Genomic DNA, 21,519 nt, shown 5'->3' on the forward strand with positions numbered 1-21,519 from the left:
ACATACGTGATTAAGTACTTTTTAAAAAATAACTATTCTTCTTTGAAAGAATAATCAAAAGCTATCTTTCAAAATAGTCCAGCTCAGCACTATCATATTACAATCAATTGGAAAACACTGCAGAATTTACACAGCTATTCAATTTACACATCTATTCTCCACATGCAGAACGCTGAAATAATGATCCCAACACTAAATATTTTAGAAATATTAGTTACAATCCAAACTTTGAGTGGGAGTTCAGCATTGAGCACTGGTTTGAAGCTTTCCTCCCTGATGCCAGGTCACCCTGACTGAATGCTTTCGAAAAGTCTAACCATACTTAATACGAAATGTGATTTAACATTGCTCCACAATGTATCTATCATGACATGTAAATAAACATGAAAACTACACATTCAGCTGGGAAATCTGTTTGTTCCGATAACAAGGATCTTTGGTCTAAAGACACATATTTATGTCCTGTCCAGTACTGTAAGTAAATGTCTTTTTTTTTGCTTTCACTGTGATTTCACTGATGATGACTCAATGAAACACCAGAAACACTAAGATCCACAAAATGACTAGCAACTGTGGAATAACACATATCAGAACTGTCAATCCAGGTTAATATTCAGCTGCCCCAGATAGAAAACTCTTACAGAACTCAGAGATAACCTGCATCCTTTGATCATTCCAGCCTCTGGAAGCAAGTCTTCTGAAGGTAATATAGATGCCTAGAAGAAAAAGAGTAACCTGGGGAGAACGACATAACTAGTGAAATTTTAGCTGGATCCATGTCCAAAAAGTTAAATACTTTTATCTGGTTCATGGGTCAAAAAAATTAGTAAATACAGGCATTCTATAGTCACTTTGACCTACTCCTAAACCTTCCTTACAGAAGTTAATAAGGTTCCTCTTTGCTACAGAATTGGAAAAATAACATTGATCTCTTTTTGTAAGAAACTTAACTAAACTGACCGTCTTGCTATATCTTTTATCTTCTGAAGGTTTCAGACACCAAGGTCGGCCGAGCAGAACAACTGCAAGTCAAACCAAAAAGCTCTTGAAAGTAACTAACTAGTCTTAATGACTTCCATTCTCCCGCAGACTTCATTTGTGAAGATTTAAGTTGCTTTTAGTTTGGATTCCCGGCTTGAGACATGAAAGTTTCAGCCTGGAAACTCAAACAGGGACACATAGAAGCTTAAGGTTTATTGCAGAAAGCTGATGCGAGCAGTTCCAAGACACCAGCTAGGACTAAGGAGCCAACTGCAATGGGAAAATGATTGATTAATCCACGGTAAAGTGAGTTGATTTACAGCACTCTAACCAAACATCAGAACACAGAAACTATTTTAATGGATTAGACCAGATGTCTGCCTAGTCCAGAGAGGATAGCACCGGAATATGAACTCTGTAGTAGACAGATGTGAGATAATCTACCTTCCATACTAAGTCTCAATCTCATTTGAAACACACAGATTGGCTTAAACCATGATGTAGAAAATAATGCTAAGCATAACAGTATAATAAAAGATTATTATAGTCCCTCTTCTGAAGTACTCAGTGCAATTCTGAGTGTCCTATTCCCCTCTCCAATAAAAAAAAAAAAAGTTGAAAAGTCTGCGAAAACAGCTACAGAACCAAAAAACTTCTACCTGAAAAAGGAACGGAAATATTAAAAGATCTGTATATGCAGAAACAATAATTATGACTACCACTATAAGAAAGATTAACAGATTTACTTTCCTACACCAGAAGAATAATAAAACTGAAATTAAAAATTCTGGCATCATAAAAAGGTATGTTTTCCATAAAGTAAAATTAATTTACAAAACTCCTTGACACGGTATATTTTCAAAGCTAAGAGTTCAGAAGGGTTCTATACATCTTAAGACATATACAATTCAGTATCAGATAATGCTTAGGAAGAAACTTTATTTTTAGAATCACCTTTCTGTAAGGGCACATTATACTTTTTCCTGACATCTTTCCCTGACACTGACTCTTGTGAAACACAGGTTACTGAATTAAACCAGTAAAGAATGGTCCATAACAGCAATCTGTGTTGCTATAAAGAATGGTTAAGTTAGCTTTAATTTCTCTGTAACTCAGTTTTTTCATTTGAAAATTACAAATAACAATATTTCAAGATGGCAGGATAAGAGTTACTTATTACTTGTGTTTTCTGATCCAGGAATAAAAACATGATGTTGCTGTAAAAACGAAACAGTAAGTATAATATAGTCATACTGGCTAAATCAATTTCTATGGTTTGAACAATGTTCAGTCCTTCTGTAATGGCTTTATTCTCCTTCATCCATACACAAAAATTTAAATTTCTGCAAAATGTAGGTTCCAGAGCTTGATTCCTGAATCTCCCAAAGGCTGGTCCAGAGCTGGCATACGATGAAGACATACTAAGCAGCCAGGATGCACCAAGAACAAGAAGGTTCCCTAATTATGTTATGTGCACATCAACAGTGTCAGTGTCACACAGCACTAAGAGGACAGACAGGTTATTTTCAGGATCCGCCAAGGATCCCTAAAAGAAGTTGTAATTTTCCTTAGTGTCAGGTGACTGCCAAAAACTAATGTTAGGGGGGAAAAGGCAAAAAAAAAAGCCCACGGTGCCTTTTTTTCCCAGAGCCTACTTTCCATGTCCTTTCTCAAAACTGGACTAAGAACAAAAGTTTTCTTCCCAAGCCCCATTGACCTCTGAAAGTTTTGGGTCTTTTTCCTGTCTTTGTGGTTCTTTGCATTTTTAATTCCTCATCTGTTTGGTTTTGGGTTGGTTTTTTTGTTTGGTTTTTTTTTTTTTCAAAAAAGAAGGAACAGCAAATTAAGATTTGCAAAATGGCCAGACAGGCATCGCAAAGCTTAAGTGGACAGTATCAAGAACATGGAACAAAACATGATTCCAGCACAAGCTGAATATTTATGAGAAAATCACTGATGAGTTAGGTGGAATGGTTAGATGTGGAAAAAGTTCTGGACAAGGTTAAAAATAAAAAGCAAATACTGTAAGGCTGTGTATTTAAATAATATAGCAGAGATCACAATATAAGAGTAAGTTTATGCACTAATCTGGAAACAGTAGGAAAGTTACATTATGTATTAAAGAAAGTTACTGATAATGGCACAGGCAGAGGTAGATGCAGTCGGAAGAAAAGTTGACAAAGTCAAACGATCACTGGAGATTTGTCTCCTGTTTCACACCACGGTCAGCGCTGATCAGCTGTGTTTAGTAGTATTGCACAACACAGTGGATGAAAACAATCACCTGCCTTATGGACAAGTTTAATGTATAATAAACTTCACAGTGTGGTTTCAGGGGCTCATAAACAGCATGGCTGAACACAAGGAATTCAAGAACCTTTTGGCCAATTCACTTAGATGTAGCCTTTGTAGTACTGTTTCCAAGAGCACAACAGCATTTCACATATTTATCACCTTTTTTCACCTTAAGTGGCCCAAAAAACCCAAAATCAGTTCTATGGATAATACATCTTCATTTGGAACCACTTCTGAGGCTGAAAAGCACAGGTACAGCAGCTAACACAGCAGGCTCAGAAAATGAACTTTTGCTCCAGGAACCCAGATAATTTATGTATGATGCTGTAGGATACTAAATATTCAGGGAAAAAAAAAAAACTGTCATTATCTTTGTTTCATCCTCCAAATGTTAATATCTCTAATTTTCATAAATTCTTGGGGGGTGGGGGGGCTTTTGTTTTCACGTGGGTTGGAAGAGACCTTAACTGTGTTTTGTTACAACAGGAGAGACCCCTGTGCCTAGAGGATCCTCACCATTCATGAGAAAACTCAGAACTTTAGTTTTACCGACAAACTTATCTTCACATACACAGTTAGAGCCATCCTGAATAAGAAGAATAAAGTTTGGCACCTTCCTTAAAGATTCCCCCACGGAATAACGTGTGTGGGATGCAAGGTGAGCTGCATTCTGCCTCTGCAACCTCCGGAGACTTTCACACCTCCCGGAACCGGTCAAGCAGCTCCCATTCCAACCCCGTGTCTTCACACATCTTTTTTTTTTTTTTTTTTTTTCCCCCTTTTTCATCCTAAATAAAGCAGGTGGCGGTTTCTTGCGTGAGGGGAACACCACCTCCGCCACCTTTGCCCTCCGTGCGGGCGCAGGCTGCCCCACCACCGGCTTCTCCCTCTGCGCAGCCGGGGCTCCCCCCTCACGTTTTGTCGGCTGGGTGAGCAGGGCCCTCGCCCTCTCACTCACAGCGGGGCAACTCCCCCTCGGGCAGGGCTGCAGTGCCCGGGGGCTCTTCCCCCTCCCCCTGCCTGAGGGGGCACTCCCCACCACCACCACCCAGGGGAAGGGGCCTCGCCCCGCTCCACAGCTCCCCGGGCAGGGGCCTCTGCCCCGGCCCCTTCTCCACCTCAGCGCCCCCGGCCAGGAGGCGCCTCCCCCCCGCTTCCCCTGACCGAAGGGCTCCGTCCCCTGCACTCCACTGCCAGGCAGGCCCCCTCCGTGGCCAGAAGCCCCTGGAGAAGGGGGGGGCTCTCCCCCTATCCCCCCACCCAGGCGACTGCGGCTGGCACTGACCCGTCTCTGCCGTCCTGCTCCTCTCCGCCATATTTGTTGTCATCCCCCCCTCCCGCACCCCCCCACGCGGAGCGAGACGCTGCCTGCGCGTCGGCATGGCAACACACGTCACCGCCGGGGGAGTCCCGCGCCGCCCCCCCCCCGTACGCCCTCAGCCCGTAATGGCGGCGCGGGGGCGGCGGGAGCGGCGCGCAGGCGGACGATCCCCGCGGAACGCCTTTCCCGCTGCCCCGGGCAGCCCGGCAGGGCCCGGGACGGGGGCGGCGGGCGCAGAGAGCCTCCTCCCGCCGTCGCCCCGGTGCTGGCGGGTGGGGCGGAGGGGAGGCGGTGCTGCGTGAGGGGCGGGAAGGACCGTGCGTGAGCAGAGACCCGCCGCCCGCCCCGCAGGGCCGCTCGCTGCCGGTGTTTGCAGGCGCTGCTCGCCCAGGGGAGAAAGGGCTCGTTATCTTTTCCCCGGTGACCGGCTCTACCTGGGCAATTACAGTAACAGCACCCCGGAGGAGGGGGCGGCAGCCCGGTACCTGAGCCCCCGCCCGCGGGGAGCCGCCTCGGCCCAGTGGCAGTGGCGGGGCCCCGAGCAGGAGAGGCTCGTTACGGGGGTGCGCGGCCCCCTCCGCCCAGATCAAAGAGCGACTGCAGCTTTATAGCCCGCAGGGGAGCGGGGGGCAGAGGGGCCTGACGGCCTGTTTGGGTGTGGGGTCCGTGCTGTCACTCGTGGGGCAGGGGGGGCAGGGAGGGCATCTCTCCAGCCTCGGGCACTGGGGAAGAGCACAGGCTTTAGGAGGAGGCACCCTTTGGGCAGAGATGGCAAATTCATGTGTGTGTGACTACCCTGCCCTGCCCAAAAACTCAGCAGGTGAGTCTGGTCATGTGGCAGTTATGTCAACGTTTGCTTTCTTTTTTTTTTTTAATTTCTTAAGGCAGCCCAGTGGGGAGCTTCATTATCTGTGTGAGTGTTGCCCGTCTGTCTCCTTCTCCCAGGCCTAGCAGGTGAGCCTGGCCATATGGCAAACACAGGGAAGCTTCCTGGGGACGGGAGGGTTTCTGTGTGCCTGTGTTCGCAGGCCCACTGGGTGACACTCACCATGTGGCAAATACAGCAATGGAGTCTTTGGTGCAGAGGGGCTAATTATGCGTGCGTTTCCCAAGAGACCCAGCCAGTTAGGTCTGGTCATGCGTGTCTCGCTAACGCAAGACTGAGGCAGAAGCTTCATTGTATGTCCTCAATGCAGACAAACTCCTGGCTCTAGAAGTGAGGGACAAGCTCAAGCTTGTTATAAGCACAAGCATCAAGGCCTAGAATCACGTATATTTGCCATACATGGTCAGACATGGGGGCGAATGCATCCCAAACTGGGTGGCTGTTAAAGCTGTGAAACACGGAGTATGCGTGTATCTTTCTATAGCGTCAGTTGCTTCCTCTCTCCCTGTTTTTTGCAGCTTTGTCCATTCTTCTTTCCTTTTTTGTTGTTTCCTTTCCTTTTTTTTTTTTTTCCTCCAGGTCTTAGACAGTTCTCTCCAAATCTGCAACTCTTATCTGGTTTCTTATCGTGTCCCCACATCCCCTTATTCCCTTTGTTCTACTTGCTATTCCAGCTTTAGTGTCCCCTCATCCATATTTCATTCCTATCTATTAATACTCCTATAGCATTTTTCATCTGTAAATTTCTAAGAATTATGTGCCTGTGGAGAAACCTTCCATATCAGTTCTTCAGATTACCTCTTTATTCACATTTCTCTGACTCACTTCTATGGTGACCACAAATACTAATCCAAAGGCCTTTTGCATCTAACTGCCATTCTATTAAATCAATTCAGATACCTGCAGGAAGGTCTACGGAAATCCAAAACATCTGAGGGAAAGCACTTTTTCAGTCAAATTATCTTTTCTGAGTTAACATACTTGAAAAACCTAGAAATGCCATGCTAATTTTTTTTTAGTCTGTGTTTAATGCTATATTATAGTCACCTCACCAAGCTGAAACGATGTTAAATATAGATGATATGCAGTCTTTCCAAAAACAGTACGATAATTTGACAAGAGAGAACTGAAAAGTTCATATGGAAAGTTCTTCTGAAGATAGAAAGAGAACTGAATGGTGTAACTTGAAGAATAAGGGCTGGAGAATGAAGGAAATGGTATTGAGGAGAAGCAGTTGCTCATTTTTATTTATGCATTTTTAGTGCACCTGAAAATGTTAAGGTGCTCATTACAAGCACACCTTTGGTCCCTGCCCTCCCAAAGCTAATAATCTAATTGTGAACATCACAAAAGAACAAAGACTAACAGAACACCATTGCAAAGCACTGCTGCCCTGGTTATCTTCACATTCATTGTTTCAGCCATATTCGTTATTTCAATGTATCCCCCCCTTCGGAATCTTAGGAAGCAAAAGCTGCTTCACTTTTGTGGCTCTTTACAGCTTATTCCCACCCTATCATCTTCTCATACCCTACAGAGAAATCGACGTCTTCCCCCCACACATTTCATTCAGTAATAACTCTCTACTTTTTACATTTTCAAACTAGCACCTTCGTGCTTTCCCTCGCTGCTGCTTCTCACTCCCACTCACCTAATTTTCCTCCTTCAAATCCCTCCCTAAAAATCTCCTATGCTGTGATGTCTACTGAAGGAATGATAATGAATAGTCAGCTGTGTGCCAAGACGACTGTCTGTCATGGTGACCAGTGGTGTCCTCATCTGTCTCTTGCATCCACTACTTGTGTCGGACTCAAAGTGACTTGAACCAGGCCCCCTCGCTTCCCTGTGTTAGTTACGGGTTCTGGAATGGACTCTGAAAATCCATTATATAAACAAATAAAAATAAATTGAGGCAATGCAAATGCTGGCCAAAAGCAGGAAGATTAGGCAATAATTCAGTTATGATTCATCAGCTTAGGTAAATTTACATAAAAATTAATGTGACTGACAACTCCCTTCATTACAAATATTGAGAAATAAATTATTTCTCTAAAATGGATTTGTGACATTTTTCTATTTATTTACAACCTATAAGGACTTGAGGAGTATGTTTTACTGTTTGTATCTGTGCTTGTATTTGAAACATTAGATATTCCATTTTTTGTTTGTTTATCTTTTGTTTGCAGCCTGCAAGACTGCGGTAACTAAAGAACATGAGAAAACATAATACCACAAGAGAAAAGACTGAAAGGAAAAAAGGTTTCTGATAACTTTTTTTTTTAACATAATTCAAATCAGTGGAAGATAGAAGGATTTGCATTTCACATTCAATACTTTCGATTCAACTAGAGGTGGCTGCTGTCAATACATATCTGTCGAAACCCCAAAGATCTTCCAAGAAAATCAATAAAAATCCAATTTTACAATCCTGATATTTTCAGAGTGCTTAAAAAATTGGCAAAAAAAACCCACCCTTTTTTATACATTACCAAAAAAAAAGCCAGTAAGGTGCATTATTGATTTTTCACAAATCGTTTTTAAGTGACTGTTAAGGCTGGATGAGAATGAGAAGTTAGAGTATTAACACAAATTTTGCATGCGTTTCACACACCACATATATGGTATGGTGTGGTGCTTCGAAGTGGGAATTTAAAAATCCAAGTGTAATTGTGTAAAAATCATACAATTACTTTTTTTTTAATCACTTTCCCTGTGTAGAATAAATTAGTGCATGCATTCAAGTATATTTTCTGTCAACTTTGACAACTGTCAGAGAAAAGGCCATGGCAATGTTTCTGCTACAAACAGGCCTTTGATTTGCCTGTGCCAGCCGAGTAGATAAAACCCAAATTTAAAACAAAATAAAAGACAGAAAAAAAAAAGAAAAGAAAAAGTCTGGTCAGAGTTTTTAGCCAGGATGTTATGGTCTGGTGGATTCAGACAGAAAATTAAATCTGATAAAGAAAAAAAGAGAGACAAAATTAAAAACTGAAGCCTAGGCTGAGGTAGCAAAATTGAAGTGAATTTTAAAACATGCATACATAGTGGAGGAATTCTATAATCTTGTTATTGTAACCTTGATCCACTCTTTCTCTTCTTCCAGCATTTATTGCTCTCATTAGTTACGCAATATCCAAAAGCAGATTGTAAATTTCTTCTGTTAGGACAGTATCTTTAATGTATTCTGAGCATGCCTAGTATAACTTCAGATGTTCTATACAAAAATAATATTACCTTTTGGGGTTTTCTGTATTATTTCTAAGTATAGGAAAAATTGAAATGGAGCAAGTCTGGAAAAGTCAAACTCTGTCTCTCTCATTCTGTGCATGACTTCAGAAATAGTAAAAAAGTTACACCGAGATAACTGGTATGAAACTTGAGACACCGTGATCACAAAACTTGGATGAATTTGTGCCCATACAGGCAGAGCATCATCTCAGTTCACTCCTGAAAATATTTTTTTTTAATTTTACCTTTTATGGATATTTTGAATGGTTTGTTCCTAACGATTGTCCTCGTGGATGTGCATCAATATTGTGTAACTACAGAAAGACACTGTCAGCCTGAAGGAACCCAATCTGCAAATTACAGCCACACCGACTGCGGAAGGTGAGCAATTTGTGACCCCAGGGTTTTGAACGCTACCTTGCTTTTCCACTCTTCCACCAGCACTTTTGAGCTTGTAAAAGCAGGGGACTGCAACCATGCAGCACTTTTTCAGACATGCTTCCTCACTCTTTCACTATTCCTCTAAGCAGGGCAGAGCTTTGACAAGGGCTGGGTGCCACCATACACTTACACCCTGCATTTGACTAGGAAAGGAAAGAAAGGTCACTGCCACCTGGGTGCAGAATGGAAAAAGAAACGTTACCCACAGACGGGAGCAAATGCTTACTGCTACAAAACTGATATTTTAAAATTATTTTCAGGAAATAAAGTGCCTTCATTTTGAAGTTCCCATCAGAAAGGTATATGCATGTATACAATAAAAGTGCACTTTATCTGGGAAAGATGAAGACCTAAGTCAGTTCTCCTGGGATTTGAATATGTGGATCAAGGCAGCTTAGGAATTTCAAACCTGAAGTGTAATGCTATGCAAGAATAACTATTCAGTGCCATTCAGAGGCAGGGAGAAGGGGCCCAAAGAACTCTTCTGCACTGGAACCCTACTCTTCCCTGGAAGCTCTCAGTAGTGAAAGCACTTTCAAATAGTTTCAAATCATGTAGCTGCTAAATAAGCTGTTACTTTGTGGATGTTTCCAAGGGGTCTACATGATCCTGATACAGTCCTGGTGGCAGTGATTCCTATACCTATGCTTAGAAATTAAAATATACACTTGTACGATGTTTTCATATATTTACTGAAAAATATTTAATATGTAAGTATTAGTTTTTCATTAATATTTCTGTATCATTATGGACATTTTCCAGACTCTGTCCTAGATTTATATATACAGACACATTTTATGCATTGCATTTTAATATTTTACAAACTCTATAATTCTCTATCTTTTAATCCTTTTTAGCATCTACTCTGTTAAAATTCTTTTAATGTAGCTAGTGAACATCTGGAAAGATGAGAAAGATAGAACTTAATTTGGGTTGAACTGAACAATTGTTTGCTGTCTTGAAACTGATTATTGGGCCCCCAATTGAAATGTAATTCTTTAGAGGAAAGGAGAGTGCATAATAGATTTAGGAACTTGGATTTAGGAATGGATTTATGGAACTTGTTAAGTTCCATACATTTAAAATAAATTCATTGTTTGGTTTTAGTTACCAATTTCTCAAGGTTCCAGTGGCACAGAAAAAGGAGCAGCAAATCACTGAGAGACAATTATTACATGTGGCAGCTGGGAGAGAGGAGGTAAACTGAAATTGCAGGAATTTACTTTAGACTGCTATAAGCTTCTGTTAGCTAACACATGGCAACTAATACATGATAAAATCCCAGTGCAGAAGGGCCATTTTTAGTTTTCACATTTGTTAGCAGATCATGGTAAACAGTTGGCTCACCCTAATGTGCACTTGTCTTCTCTAGGACTTTTTTCACATGCTAAGTGGCAAGGAACCATCTTTTTCTCCTATCATATACAAGGCCTATGAGTGTTCAGATAGGAACGAAATAGATCTATGCTGATGTAAGCCATGTGGACTAACAATGATCTTTTTTTTTCCTTTTAAAAGAATCCAAGGAATCAATTCAAAGGCTGCAGGTAGATTGCCTTTGGTAGTTAAGTTTGGCCATCAAGGTCCCAGTTCACCTTACGCCTTTTGCTTTTGCACTGTACTTGTGCAGGGACACTGTGGGCTTGCCAGTTACTCCATAAACCATGCAGTGCCACCAAAAGAAGTCCTTGTAGTGCAAAACATTTTCAACATTATCAACATTGGCCTTTAATAATAGTACAATAAGGAAAACTCAAGCCCATAGCAGCACTCCAAACAGCTTAGAAAAGGGATAACAGCAAGTCAGAGCCATTCTTTGTGGAATCCAGAGTACAGAATAAATCAAAATATGGAGCCTGCCAAGACCAATCACCTTCCCTCAAGAGTATAGGAAATAGCGTTGATTGGTGAATCTAGTCCTAAATACTATCTGCTATGGCAAAACAATGAAAACTCAAGTGAAAAAGGTCATTATGCCGCTAAGAACAAGGTTATAACTGATGATTAGCAAGATGATCAGGGACTAGTGCCGTCCGTGCCAAACTCCAGCCTGACCATCTTGAGATAGGCGGAGATCTGGCTTTAGTGTCGACAGAGAATCATTACACCAAGACCACATTCATAGTAACATTTTAAAATCACTACTTTATGGGTTTGGAGACATAAAACACATGTCATCTTTTTCTTTAATTTCTCTGTATTTTGGCCAAGTAATACCAAATTCTAGGTGTTCCTGAAAACTGTGATTACCAAAGTTGTTTCCCTTGTTATAACTAGCAATGCTGAAAAGTGGATATTCAGTAAGACATAATCACACCTCATTATCTGTCCCCAACCTTGAATATAGAATCTGTAGAAAAAATTACATGAACATTTTAAACTTTGCATCCAGAACATCTTCTGCATTCTAGAGCTTCAGGGACCTTCACAGCATGCAAACTGTCTACCCCTCCCTGCAAGAGTTAGTGGTCCTATAGAAGAAAAAAAATTCCTTTAAATTCAGATCTTAAGGAAATTAACAGGTATATATGTATTTGATCAGAAACTGCAGAAATCATTTAATGTAATTACTAGCTAATCCATCTTGAAATCAAGGACAATTTCAAAATTAAGACATTAATATGAAATTAGACTGACTTGAAGTTTGGATGAAGGAAGTACACAGTAAAAAATATAGTTACATACCATGTTTATCTTCTAAAGGAAGATATGTGGTGAAGCACAGATGGCCTACGGTATTTCTTAATCCTCTGACCCATAAGGATTGGCAGTGAGACAGTGTTCCTGTTAATGCATCTCTCACTCCTTCTACTTTTTCACATGGCATTGAAATATTATATCTGAGAGCTCATTGACTCACTTAGGATGGTGGCTGCTATACCACAGAAAGGAACCTGATTTCCTTTTCATATTTTGAGCACACACAAAAGTGGTAGCAATGGTGGCAACTTAGGAACCAGCTCCTAGAAATAGCACCTGGAATATAAAAGCTCTTAAAATCTTACCTGCCAGAAAGTAATGTTCCATTATACCGGAGAACTGAAGTTCAAGTATACTGAGGGTGTGCCAAAATTAGAATGGGTGGCAGAGCTGCTCACAAACCAGACACAGTATCTGCAACTTGACAATGACTGTAGAGGAGGGCTTTCAAGTAAATGCCACCTTTGCTGAAAATTCTGTCCTGGAAAATGCAGGATGGGACACTAGAGCAGTAACCCCATTGTCCACCTTAAGTTATACCATCCTCATGGGGTCACACAGGACTTAGCATCACTTGAGAAGCCCACTGTAGAGCAAGGAACTGATTTGGTTTCCCTTACCCACCAGGACCTTCCTCCCATACAGTAAGCAAGAACTTCCAAAGCGAGCGGCTGCAACCAGCCAGTGAGCCAGAAAGTGACAGAAACATTGGTAAAGTGTCCCAGTATAGCCCTGCACTCTTACAGAGATTTACACAATAGGCAGGATTTAAAACCAACACAAGAATAGATGCTATTTAATTAGGACCTTCACAGAAAAACATCTGGTATAATTGGTTAAGGGGAAGTCTTTACTCAGGCAACATTTATTGGGATATAAACAATGTCCGATTGTAAAAGCTAATTAAACAGCAGGGCTAAAGTAAGAGTTTTGCCTGCATGACTAGGATATAAGGTTTATAATCCATGCTGTTATGGCACAACAGCAGCAAGAACAAATAACGGTGTATGCAAAAAGTCAATTATGCCCTTCTTTTAGTAATAACATGCTCCAGAGGTCAGAGAATACTTCTTCTTTAAGTAACGTAGCCGGTTTTCTATAGAGATTGAAGCTTGATTACTGTTCAGCATTTGTTAGGAAACTGAAAGCAGCCAAACAAGCCTGACGGATATTCCACCCCGTTCAGCGGTACATGATTAGCCCATCGCTGTGAAGCTCTAGGCACGCTCATGCCCTTTGCTTTCACAGAGCAAATTCTCTGATTTTGAGCTGTCTGGCCTACAGCAGTTTCCAAGGAACTCGTATCATTGACAAAGTGTCCTTTTGAAGAAAGTTCATTAACAAGTAATAGGGATATTTATATACATATTTTGTTGAACTAATGGAAATTAAATGGCAGGTACACACACATCCATGTAGCTACAAATTCAGTGACAAATGCATCTTGCAGGGCTTCTTCAGACGTTTTGCAATGGATGGCAGCCTGGCTTTACCCAGCCCCCTACCTTACCCCAGATTGCTGCCAGGTTATTCATAGGAAAGCCTCAAGCTTCTGCAGCATCTCTGCCATTGTTTCTACTTGGCAGCACCATACCTGCCATTACAAACCATTCAAATGCAGTCTCCGTAACAAAGAAATTTCTGCTTTATTAATTTTCTTCTTGCTTATCTTCTTTGTACTGGTGGAATGACAAACCTCTGCAAATTGTAGGGAAAATAAGAGGTTTAGAGGCCAGGCATATACTACCTCTTCTGTGAAGAGAGGGATATTTTCCCTGAATGTCACTCTACGCACTGGTATAATCCATGGGCATTAAGAAGCACCATTTGTCCTATAATAGGAACAACTCATACTAAAGAAGCTCCCAAGAATTCCTCTTCCAAACCAATGATGTCCACGAAACATGTCTTTCATGTGAGCACTATTAAGACATCTTTTTTTGTTGTTTTTTTTTAAATAGTCATCTTGACACAGTATAGGCTAAAGTGTATTTGCTGTACTTTCCAACTACGGACATGAAACAACTTGAATTCTGTGCGAAGGCTGCACACCAAGCAGTGGTACATAAACGCACTGAAATCTTAAGCTAGTTAATAGCCTTTTAAAGTGCACTTAATTTTCTCATAAACCAAATATCTGCAGCAATCCAAGTGGAAAAACTAACTTTAAAAACTTGTAATGTTTTTTTAAATTCATAGCCTCTAGCAATAAATTGTAGTGAACAGTAGGTATAAAAGTATACTCAAAACCTTAAATGTTTTCACAATAGTTTTTATTTTTAATAATTTAATTTACTACATTTTAGATTAGAAAGTAGCAAGGACAAATTCAAATGAAAACTTCAAAAACAAGATAAAACCAAAGACTTTTTCAGGATGAAAGAACACATGTAAGGAGGATCAAGACCCTACAGTGAGATCAGCTATTAGCTAATTAAATATGTGACTAAAATTCATCATTTTAAATAGCAGCCGTATTGATGGTGAGCAATCTGGTAAGCAAACAAATGATAGTGGATTTTTTTTTCATATCTTCAGAGAGAAACATTTATCTTAATAAGATTCACTATGCCATAATACATGTGGAATAAGTCAATGTCTACTAATTAAAGGACACTGTCAACCTGATTTTCTAAACAGCTAATTAAAATATGTAGCATCGAATATAGCACTTCCTGCAAAGGATGCGCTGTTTAAAAAATACATCCCTGTAAAAGTTACTTGTTTTTCTATTCCCTTGTGTTTGCTTTTTTAATTGGTTTTTCAACAAAGGAGGATCAGCTGAACTAAGGTTCTATTTGTGGATCAAGTTCCATTAATGCACACCCCTGTACTTATGCAGAAGCCCAATGATTTGTAGGTCTAAAAGGCTCTACAAGAAAACAATGACACTAATCCTAAGGGTTTGCTGTTGTTGTTTTTTTAAGGATGACAAGATTTTCTCTTGCTGGTTTTTTTTCGGGGGGATTTTAGATAATCTAGGTGTTACCTGATACTGTAAAACCTTCAAAAAGAAATGTGATTTTTCATGTTGATGAGGAATATTTAACCTTCCATTTTACAGATTACATTAGTTTCTCAGAATAAGCAGGCTTCTCTATTTCTTATTCTGATTCTGTATGTAGCTTTTTCAAAAGAAAGAAGTTGTTGTAGATCTGTCAGCAAGGCTCTGGGAGTAGGAGGATGTTTGGATTTCCGGCATATTGCAACGCAGTTCTTGGCCACCAGCAAAGCTATGTGTGTGAATCTCATTTTATATCCGTTGTTTGCAATACCACATATTTTAAGAGACATTTGAAATAGTCTCTGTACTCGTAATCCTAGAGAAGTAATCACAAATCACAAAAAAAAAAGCAGCTAAGAACGCAAAATACATACTTTTACGTAACTCACATCATGAGAGACTGTGGATGAAATTATGCTATCATAGAAATAAAATAAAATCTGTTGTATCTTGAACAATTTAAGTCTGTATTCAAAGTTCTTAGCTCAAATCAGCCTATTGTTTGCTATGTTTGTTTTTTCTTTCCAGATTCAGATTTAACAATATTTTCTGACATACTTTTTGCATTAAAACATTATTAGACAGCTAATCTTATTGTTCAATTTGTTAACCTCTTTTTAAATGTGTATTTTTGCAGTGCAGAAATCTGATACAGTAAATGATGAACTCTGTGATTGCTAATTAGTTTTACAACTGGAAGTGTATGGAGCTCATCTTCAAGTCATATTTGCATTATTTTTTTTCTCTAAAGATCACCAGAGTCACCACTCCCACCATTTCCCCTTCTTTTCTATCCTCAACCAATACATACAAAACATCATTTTTTCAGCCAAGGCATATGCAACATCCTTCAGACTGTATCAGAGCAAATCCTCCGTCAGCTGGAAGAATCATGGTGTTAATAACAGGAGGTTGTTCCTGCCCCAAGCGGCATAAAACAAGCTTGGGGTTTCCAAATATTTTGTCTTCTCCAGCGAAGAGGTGATTTTATCATGCGTTAACTAGCACATTATAAACACATCTTTTTCTTTCACGTACCCGTGCCCTTTTGTAGGCAAGGGCTGAGCTCCTTCCCAATTATAACGAAAGTTCAGTGGCTGACCAGAGGCTTTGACAATCTCTACACAGGACAATGACTTGAAACCAATTCTCTCCATTTAAATAATTCTAAATAAAAAAAAAATAATAACTGAGTGTTGTGTTGACAATTACTTAGGAGGGCAAAATACTTTTTACTCTTCTGTAACTGCATTCTGCATTGTTGACAGGAGTTAAAACTTGGTTTAGTCATTAAAGTAATCAGGTGTGAATCAAAGAAACCTCAGGAGATGCTGTTGTTGAGAAAGCAGATATTATTTTCACACAAACAAGCATTTTTCTCATCCTACCTTCATCTAAATGGGTATATAGCTTTAATAAACAAAACCATTATTTTGAATTGTATCAAGAAATTTCCATCTTTAATATAGCTCAAACAAAAACATACTAAAATGCTAAAAGCATTTTGGTTTTTTTATACACATATCTAGCATGTTCATTGCCATAATGCAATATTGTAAATGCCAAAAAAGTGAAGCGGTGATCTATAATTTTAAAATGCCAGTGACTTCCAAGCTATCACTGATCTTGGAAAATTTCCCCAGGAGCATGTGGAGATCAATAACTGTTTATAGACTTTTTAGTCCCAGTTTATAGGAAGCGTGTAACTATGGACTATGTCAAATCTCTTAACTGTGAAGTGAAAGACTGATTTCACACTTAAATCTACCCAAAAGCCCAGAATGCCAAAGAAAGGCAAGAAGGATGATCCAGGGAACTACCAGCCAGTCAGCGTCTGCTTGTTCTCCGGGACAATAGTGGTGCAAATCCATGGGAGCCATTTTGAAGAGGAAAGAAAGGCAATTAGAAACAGTAGCCAGCATGGATTTAGACCTATGCCATTGAGTATCTTTATCAGTGGCCTGGAGAAGAACACAGAGCAGAACTTTGTCAGGCTTGCAGAAGGCAGCGAATTAGCTGATGCCATCAGCACTCTCAAGATCAGAATTGCCATTTAGAGGGATGTACACAGGCTGGAAGAATGGACTGACAGGAACCTCACACAACTCAACAAGGACACATGACAAGTCTTGCACCAGGGACAGACTAACCCCCTACAATGGTGCAGGGTCGGACTGACTGGCTGAAGAGCAGCGCTGCTGAGAAGGACATGGGGGTCCTGGTGATGTTGCATGCAGTGCTCTGGCAGCAATGAAGGCTAACAGCATATTGTCCTAGGGCCCCTTCCCAACTGAATGAATCTATGATCCCAAGTGCATGTAAGAGTATTTTCAAAGTTAGACTTTGCCATCCATCCTATCCTTAGGGTTGTCACTTCACCTCTGTAGTTCTGGGCTGACGTCAAAAGAAAGTAAATTAACATGTCCTTCTCATTCTTATATCTCAGAAGCAGGTTTAAGATCAAAATCCTGTGCATGCTGATCCTAAACTCCACTGCAATGTTAATGTATCCCATTATCAGAAAATACCTTTTACTCACTATTTTTCCTTCCTTGCAAGTGTACCCATGTGAAAGTGGGTAAAGAATTTCATTGTATCATGGAACCTTTCTCTTCTGGTAATCCAGATGGTTTTCTATTTGATATTTTACAGAAAAGATAGCGAAAAATAATTTTATCTTTGATTATGTCTCTTTACAGCCTATTCATCAATGTTTTCAGTTACACTAGATCCACTCTTTTCTATGCTCATCCATTTCTCAGTTTTCTGTTTTGTCTAGTTTTTCAACCGCTGAATCTTTTCCTCAGTTTTCTGTTTTGTCTAGTTTTTCAACCGCTGAATCTTTTCCTCACATAACTGAAATATGAGCTATAGTTTCACACACATTGCTGTGTCCATAAGTCCGCAAATCCAGAACATTAATTGAATAAGAAACTGTGATGCAAATTGGTAACAAAGCATGCTATATCCCAACACTGTAAAGAAATTTGAATATTGAAATGTTCTCATGAAAACCAAAATTTAATTCCATTACTCCAGACATACTGGAACTAGTGTCCCCTTACAGCCTTAGGTTTCACCTCTTTCCAGTTACATTCACAGTGTAAACTCCGTGGTTAGCAAGCAAGGCATTGCAGGCAGCCCTCAAAATGAACAGCAATACCGCAGTACAGTCATTTGTTATGTGATTGCACATTCTAAATGCGGCAGTATTTAGCAAATAGTAGAAATGTATACTGCAAACGAACCATATATTTTCTTCCTAATTCCTTTAGTAAGAGTCTGTAAACATGTTAAATTCTGCAGTTTCATATCCGAAGCCTTATTTCCAATATTATGAGAGACTGCCTTTAAGTATTTAAACCTTGTGTTGTATTGTCATGAAGGAAAAACCCAACCTGTACGGAAAACTTACAAACATACAAATTTAACCTGGTCACTGGAATTCTCTAACTTTTGTGCAATTACGGTGGCATAAAATGGTATTTCCAAGATACAATAAATTTACAAGATTACTAAGCATGAAAATAGCTAGGAGCCTATTTGGGGGCAACTACAGCATACATTGGTGGCTTTGCCACAAGCTAAAGCCAAAGACCAACTTATTTCAATCACATGAGAAATCCAGTACTCTTCCTGAGGTGCAGTACTATGTGTACCTATAGAGAAAGCAGTTTAAACCTATTCAAACAAGAAAAAAATCCAGAAAGGTAATAAACAAAAAATGTTTCCTTCTCCTTTATCCTTGTTCTTTTTCCACTCCTGGCTGTGCAAATCAGAAAAAGTAGAAAGTTGGAGTAGCAGTGGAAGACTCACCAAAATACATTTCCTTCAAAAAGAAGGGAAGATATTTAAATTTATATTAAAAAATCAATGTTATACTGACTGTTGAAGGCAGAGCAAGTACAAAGTCATGTGGCTCTGAGGCCTGATCTTTTAAGCTGCTCCTAATTAAATGCAGCTTTGCTCTTACTGGATGCTAAAAGCTTTCCAGGTTACTGCCCGTATTAAATGAAAATTAGATACTTATCTGTATGAATGTTGCAAAGTTGATTGAAAAAAGGCAATGTGTAAAGTCTGTGTCAAAAAAGAATATTGCTGATTCATTCTAATGTGCTTAGACATTCCTGAACTCCGATGGTTCATCAGTACCTCATAGTATAGGTCATAATCCTTAGCAGATAAATGCTTAATCCGAGATAAATCGTAATAAATCCAAATGAGATTAGACCTTTACCGAAATATTCAATGAGTGGTGTAAAACCATGTTTGAGTGACTGCGATACATCAGCGGGAGTCACTGACTAAATTATGTTCAGAACTTCAGAGAAGGTGCAATAATAGTTAACAGAAAAGCAGAAATTTACTGGTAAGCGCCACTTGGGGGGATGGTGTTGAGTGTTCTTCAGCAGCCTCACTTCTTAACAATATTCTTCTGATCAGCTAAAGGACTGCTAAGAGCCGAGCCTTCATGGTTTAAATCAGTGTTCTGTCGAAGTCACCTACTTTCTGAAACAAATGTTTTATTTATCTCCTCCTCCCCACTCCTAGTATTCTGAGTCTGAATAAAACCTGCAGGAGCCTTAAGGCTAAATCGCTCAGTGGGACCCACTAGCATTTTCATCCCCTCTGTATTTGGTACCTTATGATGTCTGGATGACTGGGTAAGTATTTATAGTAAAGCACATCTTTGCATAGTATTTTAAGAATGAAAATGCCATATTAACTAAAATTAATAGTGCTATGATTGACTAAATGCATTATGGTTAGAGCTGGACAAGAAGATAACAGAAATTGTTTGCCGCTAAAATCTGGGATTGTTACAAAAGTCCAGAATCTTTACCTGGAAGAAATTTTGGCTGTCTTTACTTGTAACACAAGTATAACCTCTTAACCCGCCAAGTGAAAACAAAAAGTTGCTATCTTGCAGCAGAAGCATTTCAGCTACAATTTTCGAAGGTTTTTATTCTGTAATAATAAAACCTCCAAGAAATCCTATTCTAAAAAAACTGTGTTGCCTTACATTCAGCATTTTTAAATAAATCACAATAAATCACTTCTTAATAAATTGTAACACGAATTAAATAAAAATTCTGAATGAAGCTGCCCATATAAGTCTGAGTTCCATTAGTATTACTGAGCATACTCGGAGCTGTGATCCTGGCTGCACAGGAGTTTTGACCGCGTGAAGAATTAAAGTTTGTATCTGATGTCCTCAAAGCCTTTGATGTGTTTATAGCTTTTATAGGTCAGTTGCAAAGATAAGCTTTGTAATGGCTTTCTACACTTACCTTGAAAAAGCACTTATACTCCCTTTCCATTGCTTAAAATACATCAATATTTACTTCTGACAACATTTGCTATTTATTCTAAAAACAGTAGTATGCATTAACAATATATTGATTCAGAATGCTGTATTCCGAAGGCAGTTTCATCATTGTGCTCTAATAGCACAGTCAAGCTATCAGATTTTGTCACCAGCTGACTTTAGCTAGTCCTGCTGTTTCATCATAAAGTAATAAAAGCAAAATTCTGCATTAGGTGTTTTAACAGTGAAGTAGGTAAGCCACTTCTCATTAGCAAATTATTCACGCCCCCTCCATTCAGTCCAGGTTTCTAAACTTCTGTAGATCCTGTTGCTGGTTGCTCAGATTAGACAAAGAAACGGGGCGGATTGTGGGAGGAGTAACGTGAATTAGATGCTCAGGTAGAGACAGATGCAGGTAGGCAAAGCAACGCAGGTGCTTTTCTAATGCCCATGTAGAATGAGCACTCACATCCTTTGAGTTGAGACTTCACATCATTTGCATTGCCTACAACATACGACCCATTTTTCTGAAGGAGAAACGTAAGTTCTTATTTTAGAAGATGTTTTTGTTACTGGTTTTGTCATGTAACTAAGATGTGAAGTAACATGAAAATGAACTAAATCTTTTACTTTGCATAGTATGTATCTAAATCATCCATTAGCAGTATTCAGTTTTAAGAAACATTCACATTTCTTCATATTTGAGCAGATCTACCTAGAATTCTTTTTTTTCAGAATAACAATAGCAGGCTTTAGACTTCTCCAGAGTACAGAAGACTTTCCTGACTATTTTCTGTTATATTTTTAAATGGCAGTTAGGAATATTGTCTGAATCTAAACTTCTATCATCCAGCAAATGCCACATAATGATCATTAGTTGTACAACAATGTAGACCTTTTGCTATGCCTGTGGAGAAAGATTTGCACTGTAACCACATCCAGTAGGAACTCTAAAATGGTACATAGAAGTTTCTGAAGTATTAAGTAGAATTTTTAAATCTTTTTTTTTCCCAGAGACCTAAAAAATCTAGGCAAATAACTGAAATACTGAAAAGCGCAGACTCAGTACACTGCAAGCTGTGCAAAAGATGTCATTTTCTTTAGGTATAGAGGGCTTCAAAGTGAACCACTTTTAGAAAAGCTGTTGTCTAATGGAGTGATACCTTATCATTTAATGGATTGATGCCTTTTTCTTGACTGCTGTTTGGAGCTAGACTTCTCAATTTTTAAGAATATCAATACCTCTTCAAAAGAAAGTTGTATAGAGGCTGTAAGTCAGGAAGGATTTCCGTAATTCTGTGAAAATACACAGAAAGTAAAGATACAGTACACCTACAAGTACAGCAACACTACTT

General features: G+C 39.5%; 1 long non-coding RNA gene across 1 annotated transcript; it reads left to right on the forward strand.

The window, feature by feature from the left end:
* The first annotated feature begins 4,751 nt into the window (after window positions 1-4,751).
* Window positions 4,752-7,901, forward strand: LOC147599984 (uncharacterized). Its single transcript, XR_015259154.1, has 3 exons — window positions 4,752-4,869; window positions 5,482-5,551; window positions 7,670-7,901. It is a non-coding gene; the product is annotated as an uncharacterized LOC147599984 (long non-coding RNA).
* The last annotated feature ends 13,618 nt before the right edge of the window (window positions 7,902-21,519 follow it).

The sequence above is a fragment of the Chlamydotis macqueenii genome, chromosome 8, assembly GCF_036417535.1.
Source record: "Chlamydotis macqueenii isolate bChlMac1 chromosome 8, bChlMac1.mat, whole genome shotgun sequence".
NCBI classification, from domain to species: Eukaryota; Metazoa; Chordata; class Aves; order Otidiformes; family Otididae; genus Chlamydotis; species Chlamydotis macqueenii.